Raw genomic sequence first — 14,288 nt, 5'->3', positions numbered from 1 at the left:
GTCCTCACATTGAGGGCAGGATCGTGGCTTCACCAGCTTTCCTGCTGGCCTCTGCCAGCATGGAGCGGGTGGCGTGGTGCAGTGAGGTGCAGGCTGGGGCAGCCCGGGGAGTTGCCAAGCAAATAGGAGCCCAAATGGAAAGCCCAGTGTGGAGGGGCGAAGGGCAGGGAGAGCTTCCAGGAGGCGGAGGTGTCCGAGCTAAGATCTCAAGATGGACAGGAGCTCAAGTGAGGGTGGCAAAGGACACAGCCAAGAAACCTGAGGGAATTCAGCTGGAGAGGAGGCCGGGCCAGACCAGGGGCGCTGGGGCAAAGGTGGGTTCAGCGTGGGCTGGAGAAGAGCCCTGGACTCTCAGGGGGTACCAGCCGGGCTGGGGCCAATGGGCGGATGACAGCTGTTAGAAAGGCAGGGGTGACAGAGGCCTGAGCTCAGGGAACGGTGGGGAGGGCGAGAGACTCCAGAGACAGAGCCCTCAGGCTTGGAGTGAGGAGGGGGCACACAGGACTTGCAGGTGATTGCTAGCCCAGGAACGTGGCTGCTTGGGGAGCTGGGCTTCAGCGCGGGAGGGGACGCAGGGGAGCCCATCTGAGGTGGGAAAGGCCGTGTCTGGTGGACAAGGCTGGGGGCAAGCATGCCAGGAGAGAGACAAGTGGGACGGGCATCCGGTCCTGGAGCTTGGCAGAGTTCTGGCCTGGGCCTTGCGGCCCTCCAGGCACCTGCCTAGTGCGAGGCTGTCTCCAGGGACAAAAGTACTGTGTCACTGGCAGCCAGGAAATAGGAGAAGGAAGAGGGAGGTGTGAAAAGCAGTCTTTGCTTTCCTCTGGGCCGCCTTTCAGGCCTGGCAGTGGGCCTGGACATCCAGGAGGTCTCCCTCGGCTCGCCCTCCCTGCTCCCACCCCAAACTTGGTCCACACGGCCTTCTGGCTCCTGGCTTCACGTGGGGAAACTCTGCTCGAGAGGCTTTGAGGGTAGCGAGGTGGGGGTAGGGGGACGGGGCAGGGAGGGGAACAGCAGCCTCTTTGGGCCTGTTGGTTGATCAAGGGATTTGTGGAGGGCGAGCGGCTCCCGCCGGTCTCTGGAGGCCTGGGGCCCCTGGAAGTGGGCTTTGCAGGCAGTCACACCCGCCAAAGCTCTGACTCATCAGTCATACTCACTCTGGTCAGAGAGGCAAGGATAGCTTCCCAAGCTGTGACTTAACCATCAGGGGGACTCCAGAAAATTCCCACCCCTAGCTCCCTTAGAGACAGGTGGAGGCAGTGATCTGGGGTCCATCCTGAGAGGCACTACTGTGAGTCTGCCCAGCAAGTTCCATCCTCCAGAAAATGAGGGGCCTTTGACTCGTTACAAGGTTTTGGGGGTAGAGCCCGTGAAGTCCAGTCTCAATGACTCAGATGCCGAGAGTGGAGGGGAATGGGATCAGTCAATAGACGGCAAGGTGAAGCTGAGCGCTGCCACTGGGCAGTGCCTGTCCTGAGACGTCCCTGCTGCCCAGGCTCGAGATCATGTATGCCAGCAGGCAGTCCCCTCTCCTCTGGAACCAGCCTGAGGGGCTTGTTAAGAACCCTGCCCATGAGTGCAAGTGTGGGAAGGAGGAGACACAGCTGGGCTCCATGGGGTGAAGTGAACCCGGAGAGACAAGGACCTTTCCGGCCAAACACAGACAGAGGCAGAAAAGGAGCCCAGGATGGAAAACGGGGTGCCCAGGGCTGAAGCCGGAAGACTTGAGGGGCCAGGGAGGGGGCGAGCTGCTTTAGGTTCCTCACTGGCATAAACAATGATAGGAAACATTCTCTCATATTCATTCACTGAACAAATATTTATGGGCCACTTTCAAGGACCCATCTGTGAATAAGACAGGTAAGCCCCTACCTGCCTAGACCTGAGGGTCCAGCTGGGAGGGTCAGGGACAAAACGAACATTATTGAGAGACCAACTTAGGCAGGGAGCCCAGGTCCCTTGAAGGAGGAAGTGAACATTCTTGCTCATGCTTTCCTCATACAACCATGTATCTTGCCCAAGAACTGGCCTTGCTTTAGGTCCGGAGCTGATAATTAACACAGGGAGACAATATCTTACTACGTTAATGGTTATAATTGTGACATATCTTGCCTGGGAACTTGTTTCTCGAGACGTGTACCCCTAATTGCACAGCCACGGTATATCCAGCCCAGAGTTGTTGCCCAGACCCTGTGTTCCCTGGCTCACCTTGTGCTGAAGCTATCTTAGGATTTATGCCTTGGGAAAAGGTCTGGTGGAGCTCTTCCAACCTTGAGGTATTCTTTTCATCTGTTCTCAGCAGCCAGCTGAGAAGTCTAGAGACCCACTTAAACTCACGAGGGTGGGTACTCACCTACCCGCTTCCAGGGCCTTTCGCTGGTGGCTTTCCCTATCATTTTCTTTAAACTTTGTTACACAAAGCTCTGAGTGACTGAGACCCATGTCTTTTGGGTCCCAGAGTGAAATTTTCTCCTTTGCAAGCCATGGATACCGGCACCATCCACCGTAAGCTATTGTGATGTCTGACGGCTGTGTGTGCATCGAAAGAACTACGACCAGAGCGCAGCAGGGCAGGGCAGAGGTGGACAGCCACCGCTCCTGGGGTCGGGGCCTCCCTGCTCTTGAGGGGGGGTGGCCGCGTGGGGCGCAGGGGCTGGGAGCAGTCTGGGCAAAGGAAGCAGGGAGCCTCCCTCAGCTGCTGCAGGGTCCCCGGGAGGACCACAGTCTGGCCCCAGCGTGGCCCCTGTGTCTCAGGTCCTCACAGGAGCGAGGGTGGTGCTCCCACTGGGAAGGCGAGGCCTCAGGAAGGAGAGGGTGAAGGGGGCGACGAGGAAGGGAGGTCAGGGTCCTCTTCTCTGCTGCTCATCCGTCTGTGAGGTGGGAAGGCTCTGGGGATCAGAGGGGACTATCTAGACTCTGCCTAGGTGCTAGCTAGAGGCTAACTAGGAGCCTGCCTGACCTGTTGGGATGTGCGGTTGGTTGCAGCGGTGCCCAGCTGCTCAGGGGGAAGGGCCTGGCAGGACAGGTGCTGATGAGCTGACTTGATGAATGTGAGGGTTTGGCCAAGACAATGGGCCCTGAGGCAGGCCCAGCAGCCAGGGGCAGAGAGGACCAGAATGAGATCAGGAGCCGTGATCAAGGGAAAAGGAAGGGCCCGGGGGTGGAGTGGACATGGGCCACTTTCTGGTGGAGCAGAATCAGCAAGTGGGAGAAGACAGGTGGACTTGGCAGGGGTGTGACCACCACGCCCAGCCTGGGAAGAGGTGATCCCCGCCATCTCCTCCCTTCCAAAGCACAGGCACCTGGATCTGCTCAGCATGGCACTCAAAACCTCTGTTTGGGCCTCAAAACCGCGTATCTAAACATATTCAGCTTCACTAGTGCATGAAATCTGGGGGGGGGAATTAATCTTTCATTTGCTTAAACTCTCATAAAAGATATTCACAGATTTTTATGAATAACCAGAAATTCTCACAAAACTCTGTGTTTTGATGGGGAAGAGCATTGATTAGCATTAATTTAGTGTCTACTGTATGCTCTCTCCCCACTGGTGGGCAGTAACAGCCTGTTCCCCACCCACCTCCCTCCCAGTTCTAGACCACTCTGAGGAGCAGAGGACAGGACCCGGGGGTGGAGGTGCAGCCTTCTGACAGCCTTCTGAACCCCGAGTTGAGCCAGGAGGTGGGAGGAGGAGGTACCCAGAGGCACAGGTTTGAGGAGGCCCAGGTTTTACCTGCTGGAGGTCAGGGGAACACAGGAGTGGGGGGCGGTGGCTAAAGGGTGGAGGCTGAGTGAGTGGGGATGGGCTGGACCTTTCCTGGCTCTGCAGGGCTGGGACGCAGCTCCCAGGACTAAGGACAGCCCTCTGGGCCCTCTATCGCCCTCCCAGTACTTCCCAGCCCCTGAGCCCAGCACAAAGGTGACTTCTTGGCAGTGAGTGAGCAGCAGCCCCTGCCACCCCCCATCCCTGGCTTGGCAGCTCTTCCTAACCCCTCAGGGCCTCGCTAGCCTCCACTGTGAAATGGGGAGAAAACGCCTCTCAGAGGAGCGCGGTGAGGGAAAAAACATGACTGAGCATTTCCAACTCCAAGCAAAATGCGTGACACAAAACAGGTGCTCTTGGAACCCCAAACCTTCACATGGGCTCCCTAACCACCCTGGTCCACCCGGCTCCCCGCCCAGCCCACGCTTCTGGGCCCACCTAAATGCCAGCCTGGCTCCAGGCACCCCCTGCCCGTCTGTGACCTCTGCTGCTCATCAGTCTGAAATGCCCTTGATCTCGTCCCGGACCCTGCCGCATGCCACCCTCCCACGATCCGTTTCTGCATCTAAGGCCCATGGCTCCTCCCTGCCCCTCCACGGGAGCGCCCTGGGGGCCACACAGCCAGCTCCTGCCACATCTCAGCCTTGCACCCCTGTGCTGTTGGAGGAGGCTGCCCAGCTCCAAGGTGAGAATGCTGAGTCCCGGGCCTGGAAGCAGGGAGAGGCTTGGTGGCCAGTCCAGGCTCCCCAGGCTCCTGGATTCTGAGCCACTTCTGCACATCCCCCGGCTGCAGCGATGGTGGGGTGTGAGCCGGCAGCAGCTATGGCCAGGTGCCCTTGCCCTCCTCACCAACGTCCATCGTTCTGGCACATGGTGCCCCGCAGCCACCCCAGGACAGCTGCCGGGCCTGGGTTTCAGGAAGTGCCTCAAAGGGACAAGCGTGCCCCTGCCCTGCCTGCAGGCAGACAAGCCATGGCTGCTACCTCTGTCCACGTGGCAGAAGGCACGTTGAGCGACAGGCTCCAGACGGCCATGGCACCACGCAGAACCGGGCCAGGACCACCAGGCCATGTGAAGGTGGGAGGAAAAATGCCTCTCTTATGTAAGCCGGCCCCGCTCCTGTGCAGGCGACCTGATCCTGATGAGGCCTCTGCCTGTCCCCCTTCCCTCCGCCAGCTCTGTCACTGAGGAGAGCAGGGGTGGGATGGGAAGCTGGGAGAGGCGACTCAGAAAGGGCCCGGGTGCCCAGAAGCGAGGCAGCGGGGTGGAGCGGGCAAGGAGGACAGAGCCTGGGGAGGGCTGTCAGTGCAGTGGGGCCCTGTTGAACTCAGCTGAGGAAACACAGAGGGTGATGCCGTGTACACTATGTGTACACGGGGCCGAGTGCTGAAGACGTAACTCAAAGAAGGCCTTGTGCCTCAGTGCCCAGGGCACACCCCCCCCCTCCCCCCCAGCAGGCTTAGCTGGCTTAGCAGGTAAATATCTAACAACCAGTTCTCCAAGTTATAGCGTCTGCTATAGACCAGTGATTTCCCTGGTCTAAATCCTCCACCATGTCAATGCTAAACCTTGAATAAATCCCTGAAAGCTGAATGGGGCACGCCACCCCCCCCCCCCCGTTGGCTCTCGGGGCGACTCCAGCGTACCACCACCAGGGTTGCCTGTCACAGGTCCCCAGTCCAGCCACGGGTCTTGGCCCTGAGTGCACAGGTTGCTTGGCCTGGGTTTGGCCATTGGGAAAGTAGAGACCGGCCCCCGGAGCCTTCCCACTGTACCTTAACCCTGGTGGGTCAGCCATGGCCGCTGTGTAGAGAGGAATTGGGGAACAGTCAGCTACAGAGCACCCCCTTGAGATGCCCACTCCCCCTGGCTTCTGCCACTGCCACCCACCCCTGCCAATCCTTTTTCTGTTCTGCCACAGCGTTCCCTACCTCCTCATAGTCAGAAGGGACTCTTCCCCAGCATATGGGGCACAGAGCTCACTCACCCTCCCAGGCTCCCCGGCCCACCCCCACACTCTGCTAGGCAGCTGTCTTCTTCCTGGCCTCTCCTCCCCTCACCCCTCCAGCCCTGCTGCCGACTTCCTGTCTGTCCCCACAGACACTTGCTGAAAGCTGCTCCAGGAGGACTGCAGTGCTGCCGGCTCTCTGGGGGCTGCCACAAACTGCTGACTTCAAGAGAGGGCGGATCATCCCCTCCAGCCTCCGTTCCTGACTCTCCCATCCCAGCACCAAGCCATCCAGACATCAGCTGCTCCACCTCCAGACAGCTCAGAGCCAGGCCCCCGTCCGCCAGCGACCTGGGGGCACTGAGGCTTCCCAGGCCCTGGGTGGGACACGGATCTAGGCCCCCAGTCCCCAGGCTCCAAGGTGCCAGCTCTGCAGGGGAGTCACTTAATGACCTTGTGAGCAGTAATTACACACCAGGGCCTGCTCTTAATAACCACGTATTCTCCCTGTCAATGTGCCTTAATTGAAAATGAGTAGGCGATACAAGTTGCTGTGAAGTTGGCTGGCAAGCCCTTAACGTGATATTAATTGTAGTAATTAGTAGTCACTTTGTGTTGGAGTCATCTATAAATAGGGGGTCCATTAGTTTAGCAAAAGAGCGTGATTTAAAATGCAAATACAAGCCCAATTAGACAGATAAATCACTCGTCTTTCCCAGCAAATTATCATCTGTGGGAAGGTGGGGACAGCAGTCACTCTGAGAATGCATTGGTCAGTTCAGGGACTCTGGAGTTTGATAACACCCAAGCAACTCATCTGGGACACTGTCCCTTTAAGCAGGTTTGCCCAGGCTCCCTCAGGAGGCTGTCACTCTTGGGGCTTCCCACAGGCTTTTAATTGCTGTGACTGTGGTCAGGCCCAAGTAGCTCCTCCCCCACCTGCTGATTGGTTCCCTCTGGCAACATGGGTGTACTTTTTAAAGGAACAGTAGCACAGTGCACATTTGGCGCTGGGAGAATGGACCTGGGGGTATGGGAGGAATACCCTTGTTGGATGCAGTTCCTCACAGTCCAGAGTGAACCCATGGGTACCATGTATTGTCCTGTGATACAAGAGTTTAAAAAAAGTAGCACAACAGTGTTCTGGGGGTGGACTATTTACTCTCCACTTCCTACAGTCTGCCACAAAAAAACACTTATGCAATTGTTGGAATCACACACACACACAGCACAGAGTGTTTCTCACAGGCTTTGGGCAAACACTGGAGGTGGAAATGACTGGAAGTAGTAGGTGGCAACTGAGGAGGCATCAAGAGGCTCAGCTTCACGGTCAAGGAGACGTCTGGTTCTGTTTTCATTTGATTAGCACCAGGTCCCAATCCCTTCTCCCAGGATAGTATTTCCAGCCTCACATTTAGAGAGGCTTTTGAGATGTGCCTGGGGACATGGGTGCTGGTCCTTCCCCCTCAGGTCACTGGAGCTGCCAGAGACCTGGTGTTCAAAGCCCCATCTGAGTACTTCCCAGCCCCACTTTCACCTGCCAACCTCCCACCGTCATCCTAGAACCCATCACTGCTTTATGGACTATTGAGGCTGGCTCTCCCACAGTATTTGCATTTTAATGAGAGCTAAAGCCATTATAAGATAAAGCACCCATTCCCAAACTCAGATAAGGATCAGAATTGTTCATTCCATCAGTTTTCTCTGTCATCCAAGAATGAGGAGAACGTGGGCAATTTGAGAGTACTATCCTATATTTTAATTTATTTTTTATTATTTTATGACACAGGGTTGCAAGAGGTGGTAGTACTTGTGATTTTTAATATCCTCTTTGACAGAATAAAATATTGGCAACCATTTGTGGATCTTCAAAATAGGTGTTTTTGGAAAATTTTGCCAGAGTATCCAATCCAAATGTCTGGGAGATGCTGAGCTAAAAGATCGGATTAGGGACTTCGGGCCAGATGAGTCAGAATATGTGTATGTGTGTGTCTATGTGCATGCACGCACATGCGCTCGTGTGGGGGCACTGGTGAAATAGGTTTATCAGCAGAAATTTCCCTCTCTCTGAAATAGCCCAGGAATACAACTAGATCATGGATAAGAAACTAGGAGGTGGCCCAGGCACTGTCTTGTCTGATCTCCTTACATCACAGATGAGGACACCGCGGACCAAGAAGTCTGAATAACTGGCCAAGCAACACAGTAAGTCAGTGGCCCAGGCTCTGGCCATCATCCACTGAGGGTACCTCCTGCAACCCCACATGCACCTTGTCCCTGGGTTGGCCCCTAAAGCAAACATCAGAGTGGGTGTCATAGGATAGTCAGGGTCGGTCTTGGCCTGCTATCTAGTTCTTCCTTAGCAGGGACCATTTGTTTACTTACACAAAGTCAAAAACAGCCCTACTGACCATCAGACAAGAAGTTCCCAAAGGAACCAAGACTATGATCAGGGAGCAGCCAAACAAGGCCATGGGGGCCAGCCTCTTAGAGGGACAGCTGTCTCCCTATTTTAACTCTCCCACCTCCCAGATAAAAACTAAGACCCCAGCCATGAATAGCCTCCCTTCTAGGCAGTGCCATCCCCAGATTAGCCTCTGCTTCCCCAGCTTCTCCTCCAAATCACTCAGCACCAGCCCAAACCCTCTAGGACGCCCCTCTCAGAACTCTTCTTTCCAGACACTCTGGGGAATCTTTGGTAGGTATGTTCTCCTTTGCCGCAGCAAACTAAATAAGCCTAAATGTTTTATTACAGGTGTGTTCCTGGTGGTATTTGATTGCTGGGCTTTGAACATCCCACAGATATTTGATTCACCATATTCCAGGCAATGTAGTGAAGAAAAGCAACAAACTCTGAAACTGTGTGGCTTCAGGATACACATGTGATCAACGGGAAAGAACTGAGAGTCTGGAAGTAAAACCATGTGTCCACAGTCAAGTGATTTCAACAAGGGTAAAAGGACCATTCACTGGGGAGAAAGAAGAGTATTTTCAACAAACGGTGATGGGATAACTGGAGAGCCACGTGCAAAAAATAAAGTTGGGCCCTTACCCAACGGCATTAAGTGATGTCAGTAACGCAAAGCGGAACAAAGAAGTAAACATGAAAGCTAAAACCATAAAATTATTGGAAGGGAACCTGGGGGCAGGTCTTCAGAATGTCAGATTTGACAATGGATTCTTAGCTGTGACAGCAAAAGCACAAGTACAAAAGAAAAAATAAATTTGACTTCAAGAAAAGTGTAAAACTTATGTGCTTCAGAAGACACCATCAAGACAGTGAGAAGACAAGCACTAGAATAGGGCGAAATATTTGCAAACCAGATCTCCAGAAAGCACTTGTATCTAGAATAAAGAACTCTGACAGGATTTCCCTGCTGGGCCAGTGGTTAGGAGTCTGCCTGCCAATGCGGGGGCTGCGGGTTCAATTGCTGGGCCGGGGGGACCCCAATGCCTTGGAACAGCTGAGCCTGTGCTCTGCAACAAGAAGCCCACACACCGCAACTAGAGAGTAACCCCTGCTTGCCATAGTTAGACAAAGCCCGTGCACAGCAATGAAGACTTGGCAGAGCAAAAATTTTTTTTAAACTCTTATAACATATTAATTAAAAGAGACAAACCAATTTAAAAATGGATAAAAAATCTGAATAGAAATTTTTCCAAGGAAGATAAATAAGAGCTAATAAAGACATAAAAAGGCACTTGACGTCCTTAGTCATCAGGAAATGCAAATCAAAACCACAGGAAGACATCACGTCACACCCACCAGGAGCGCTATCATCTGAAAATCAGATAACAAGTGTTGGTGAGGATGTGGAGAGACTAAGCCCTCAGACATTTGTTCTGGGAACGTGAAATGGTACAGCCACTTTGGAAAGTGGTCGAGCATAAAGAGCTAAACATAGTTATCATGTGACCCAGCAGTTCCACTCCTAGGCATGTAAGAGAAATGAAAACATATGTCCACATAAAAGCTTGTATATGAATATAGCAGCATTATTCACACTAGCTAAAAGGTGGGGGTGGGGTGGGGTGGGAAATGTCTGATGAATGGATAAACAAAATGTAGTATCCATACAATGGAATCTCATTCAGCCATAAAAAGGACTGAAGTGCTGTGGCATGCTACAGCATGGACGAACCTTAAAAACACTGTTAAGTGAGGAAAGTAAAACACAAAATACCACACATTGTGATTCATCTATATGAAATGTCCAGAGCAGGGAAATCTACAAAGTAGATTAGTGACTTGCAGGAGAGGGGGCTGAGTAGAGGGTTAGGAGGTGGTAACTGAAGAGTATGGGGCTTTATGAAGTGTTATAAAATTGACTTGATGTGGGGGACTTCCCTGGTGATCCAGTGGTTAAGACTGCACTTTCAATACAAGGGGCATAGGTTCAGTTCCCGGTCAGGGAACTAAGACCCCGCATGCCGCATGGCCAAATTTAAAAAACTGGTGATGGTTGAACTTATCTGTGAATATACTAATTCAATAAATTATATATGAGTAGGTTTACGGTGTATAAATTATATCGCAATTATTTTAAAACAAAATGGACTCAGCCCTTCCCTATGCAGGCTCCATTCTAGAGAAGAAAGTCTGCAGGAAGCACATCACCCCACAAACGGAGAGTTCCCACATGACACAGGCCCATGAGGGAGACGCAGCATGGGCCATGAGACAAGGCAAAGACTACTGGGGAACAGGTGTTAGCGAAGGCTGCTCTGGAGAAATGACTTTTTAAAATACCTTATTTTACAGCTTTACTGAGTTATATATTCAAATGTGCAAGTCAATGATATTTAGTAAATTTACAATGTCATGCAACCATCACTATAATCCAGTTATGAAACACTTTCATCCACCTGATAAGATTCTTTAATCCTATATACAGTTAGTCCTGTTCCACTAGCTGGACTAACCACTAATCAATTTTCTGTCCTTTAGATTTGCCTTTTCTGGAAATTTTATATAAATGGAATCATGATATATGATCTCACATGTCTGGCTTCTTTCACTTGGCATGTTTCGAAGGTCCACATTGTAGCAGTAGTTTATGACTTTTTACTGTGCATAGTACTCAATTGTATGCACAGACCCTGTTGTGTTCATTCATTCCACAGGTGATGGACACTTATGTTGCTTCCAGTTGGGGGCTATTATGAATGAAGCAGCTATAAACCCTTCACAGCTAGTCTTCACGTGGATGTGTATTTCCATTTCTCAGGTAGCTTCCTAGGAGTGGAATTGCTGGACTATGCGGTGCATTTAACCTTTTTAAAAACTGCCACACTGTTTTCCAAAGTCTCACCATTTTACATTCTGTAGGGAAGTGACATTGAAGCTGAGACCTCACAGATGAGGCGGAGCTGGCCTTGCAAGAAGGAGGGAGCGTACAGCTGCAGTGCAGACAGGGCCCGGCAGCACGTGTGAAGGCCAGGGGAGGTAAAAACTTACCTGGACAGAGCAGCTGGTTCCCTTAGGGAAGCGGGTAAGATTCTTTATGTTAAGCCACCTTTGAGAATTTGAAAATGCATCTGTCTTAGAACGAGGCCCCAAGGGTAGGATGGTGTGTATGCTGAATGTGGTGAACACGAGAATAGGACTGTATGTGACATGCTGGAGGTCGGCCACTTAGGGCACAGCTGGAGGAGATGGCACCAACTTTGGAGCAAGGCCAACTTGGGTTCAAATCCAGCTCAGCTTCTGGGATGTTGGGCATGTGTCCTAACCTCCCCGAGCCTCAGGCTCCTCTGCTGAAACTTCACCCTGTCACAGGAGGTTCTGAGCACTAGCAATAACATGTGTCGAGAACCTGCTGGAAGGGGCCAGATGTGCAGCAGGTGTGTAGCGGGGGGTGGGTGGGGGGGGGCGGGAATCTTCCCAACAGTTCAGTGCAGCTGAAGTGAGGAAGGCAGCTGCAACTCTTATCTACCTAGGAGGCAGTGGGAAACAGCTGGAGGAGCTGTTTCAGCTCCAAAGCTGGCCAGGGTGGGAGGCTCTGGTGGCAATGCAGAGAAGGGGAAGACAGAGGAGGGGACAAGTCATTCAGAGGTGACTGCCAGATGAGATTACAAGAGGCTGATGGAGGCAGAGGTAGAGAATGCTAAGTGGGAGGAGGAGTGCCTTGGTGACAGGGTTAGGGTGGCTGGGGGTGAGATGGAGGAGTCCAGCATGTCTCCAGCTGTCTAGTCTGGGCTGAACACGTGGGAGAGGACTGACAGCTGGGATGTGCCGCAGGGTATGTACCCATCCACAATAACATTTTCCAACCTTACTTGCTGTTGGATGTGGTCATATGACTAAGTCTTGCTAATGGGGGTATAAATGGGTAGTATCATTTCCAAGTGCCTATAGCAAAAAAGGTGTGACCTGCCATCATTCTTCCTTCCCGACAGTTGGAAGGCAGGTGCAATGTCTGGCACTCCAGCAGCAACTTTGGATCATGATGTTGTGGAGAACTTGGAACTGGAAATCACATACAGTTAACAACAAGAAAGAAAAAAGTTTGGGAGTATCTACATTGCCCAACTTCAGGGAGTACCCTTTATGTTGTATACTATGGTAAATAGAATACAGAATACAATAGGAAAGATATCCCCAAAATTTGCAAAGCAACACCCTGGAGCCTGGGCCACTGATTCTAGGGTGCCAAATCAGCCTCAACCATCTACCTCTGATCATCACTCACATAAGAGAGAAACAAACTACACTGTGAGCAACTGCTATTTGAGGATTTTCTGTTAACTGCAGCTGAATCTACCCATAACATCCCAAGTCTAAAACTTAGCCCATATCCTCCTTTCCTCTGCCCAAATTCATTTGTGCCCAGGATGAGCAATTGTTGATTCCTTTCAGGAGAAGCCCCACTTTACCCTTAATGGTGACCCCACAAGACAACCCACAGAAGTGGCATAGTCAGGATTCCCCCAAAGTCCACCAAAGTCTGACTTAAGTCTCTCTTAGGCTTATCCTGTGTTTGATGATCTATGGCCAACCATTCAAAACTTAGTAGCTTCAAACATCAGTTGACCTCCCATGGTTTTTCTGGGCTTACCAGGCATTGCTAACTTAGGATCTCCCAGGGGGCTGGAAGAAGGAGTCATCTGGAAGTGCGACAGGGCTGGGCATCCAAAGTGCCTCCCTCATACAGCGGGCAGGCGGTGAGGACCGGGAGCTGAATCGAGGCTGCCACCGGCACCTCTCCCAGCATGGAGGCGGGATTCCAAGGAGTGTCCCAGGAGTGAGCACCCCAGGATACTAGGCGGTGAGTCTTCTCATGCTCCAGCCTTGAAAGCCATATGGCATCGCTTCTGCCATGTGGTTGGGGCCAGCCCAAGTTCAAGGGCAAGGGACCACCCAGGGTGCAAATCCCAGGAGGTGTGGTGTCACAGAGGTAGGAGTCTGGAGCTTGGAGGGAGGCTGGACCAGAGACACGGCTTGGGCACCAGCAGCAGCATGTACGAGCTAACCAAAAGCCAGGGAATGGAGGCGTTCTGTGCACTCTTGAGCGTGTACGTGGTGTGTGGGTGTGTGTATATGTGTGGGTGTGTGTGCTGTGTGCTGTGTGGTAGGTGCAGTGTGTGAAGTGGGTCTTTGTGCCTGTACATGGTTGGGAGCTGGAGGCTGGCAGAGAATAACTGGGATTCGAAGGAAACGTGTGCCTTTCCATCAGCTTTGGGGGGTTGGGCTCCCTTTTCTGCTGCCTCCCACTTTCTGCCTGGAGCGCCTCCGCCACCTCCAGAGTCACCGGGCCGCTGTCAGGCAGCCCGCGTCCCCCTCACTCTCCAGCAGGCCCGGGCGGAGGCTGCCCAGTGAGGCAGGCAAGGCTCGTGAAGGCTGCCCTGCCAGCAGCCCCCAGAGGACACCATTCTTGTCACCAAAGGCCTTTGGGGACGGTGAAGGGGTGCTGTCCACCCGCCCAGGCCCTTGGGTCTGATATATGCAAAGGTCACTCAGCCAAAAGGAGTTCTGGGTTCCGCTCTGCCGTGTGACTGTGGGGACATCATGTGCGTTCTCTGAGCCAAATAAAACAACTGAACGAGAGCCCTGAGTTTCCATGTGAAGTCCCGGGACCGCAGGTAGCTCCACACAGCCTCTCCCACACCCTCTGCCCCCACCCCCGTCTCAGCTGAAGCCTGGAAGGGGCCGCTGAGGTCATCTCAGGCAGCCTCCTGCCTGGGTTCCAGCAACATCTCTGTCTGAGCCCCAGGCCCTCATCAGTCAGGGGAGCCCAGCAGCTGCAGGGGAGGAAGGAGAGGGGGAGTTAATCTTCCCTGGAATATTAATGGCCCCATCAGGAGTACTGAGGACAAGCAGAGCAGCAATCTGCCTTTATTAGGGAGGCGGGTGCCAGCTGGAGTTCAGGGGCCCCGGGAGAGAGAAGGGGGAGAGCAGAGGCAGGCGGGGAGCCCTGAGGGTGGAGCAGCCAGTGGAGGGGCGCCCCACTGCCCCTGGGCCTCAGAGCCCCTCCCACCCCTCTCCCTCCCTTCTCCTGCCCCCTCCTCCAGGAAGCCTTCCAGCAGTCTTGCTTGGCTGGTTCTCCGAGACCACCTCCATTCATTTGGACTGTGCTTGTC

At 53.1% G+C, this 14,288-nt stretch overlaps 1 long non-coding RNA gene across 2 annotated transcripts; it reads left to right on the top strand.

Annotated features, from left to right (window-relative positions):
- The first annotated feature begins 2,650 nt into the window (after positions 1 to 2,650).
- Positions 2,651 to 13,765, top strand: LOC110130161 (uncharacterized). 2 transcript variants are annotated; one of them, XR_011483954.1, is made up of 4 exons: positions 2,651 to 7,913; positions 8,464 to 10,936; positions 11,038 to 11,200; positions 12,108 to 13,765. It is a non-coding gene; the product is annotated as an uncharacterized lncRNA (long non-coding RNA). The 2 variants fall into 2 exon arrangements; XR_011483953.1 differs by having other exon boundaries at positions 8,464 to 11,200.
- Positions 13,766 to 14,288: the final 523 nt, after the last annotated feature.

This window comes from Odocoileus virginianus, chromosome 27 (assembly GCF_023699985.2).
Source record: "Odocoileus virginianus isolate 20LAN1187 ecotype Illinois chromosome 27, Ovbor_1.2, whole genome shotgun sequence".
In the NCBI taxonomy this organism is placed as follows: domain Eukaryota; kingdom Metazoa; phylum Chordata; class Mammalia; order Artiodactyla; family Cervidae; genus Odocoileus; species Odocoileus virginianus.
This window is presented reverse-complemented; position numbering and strand designations above follow the sequence as displayed.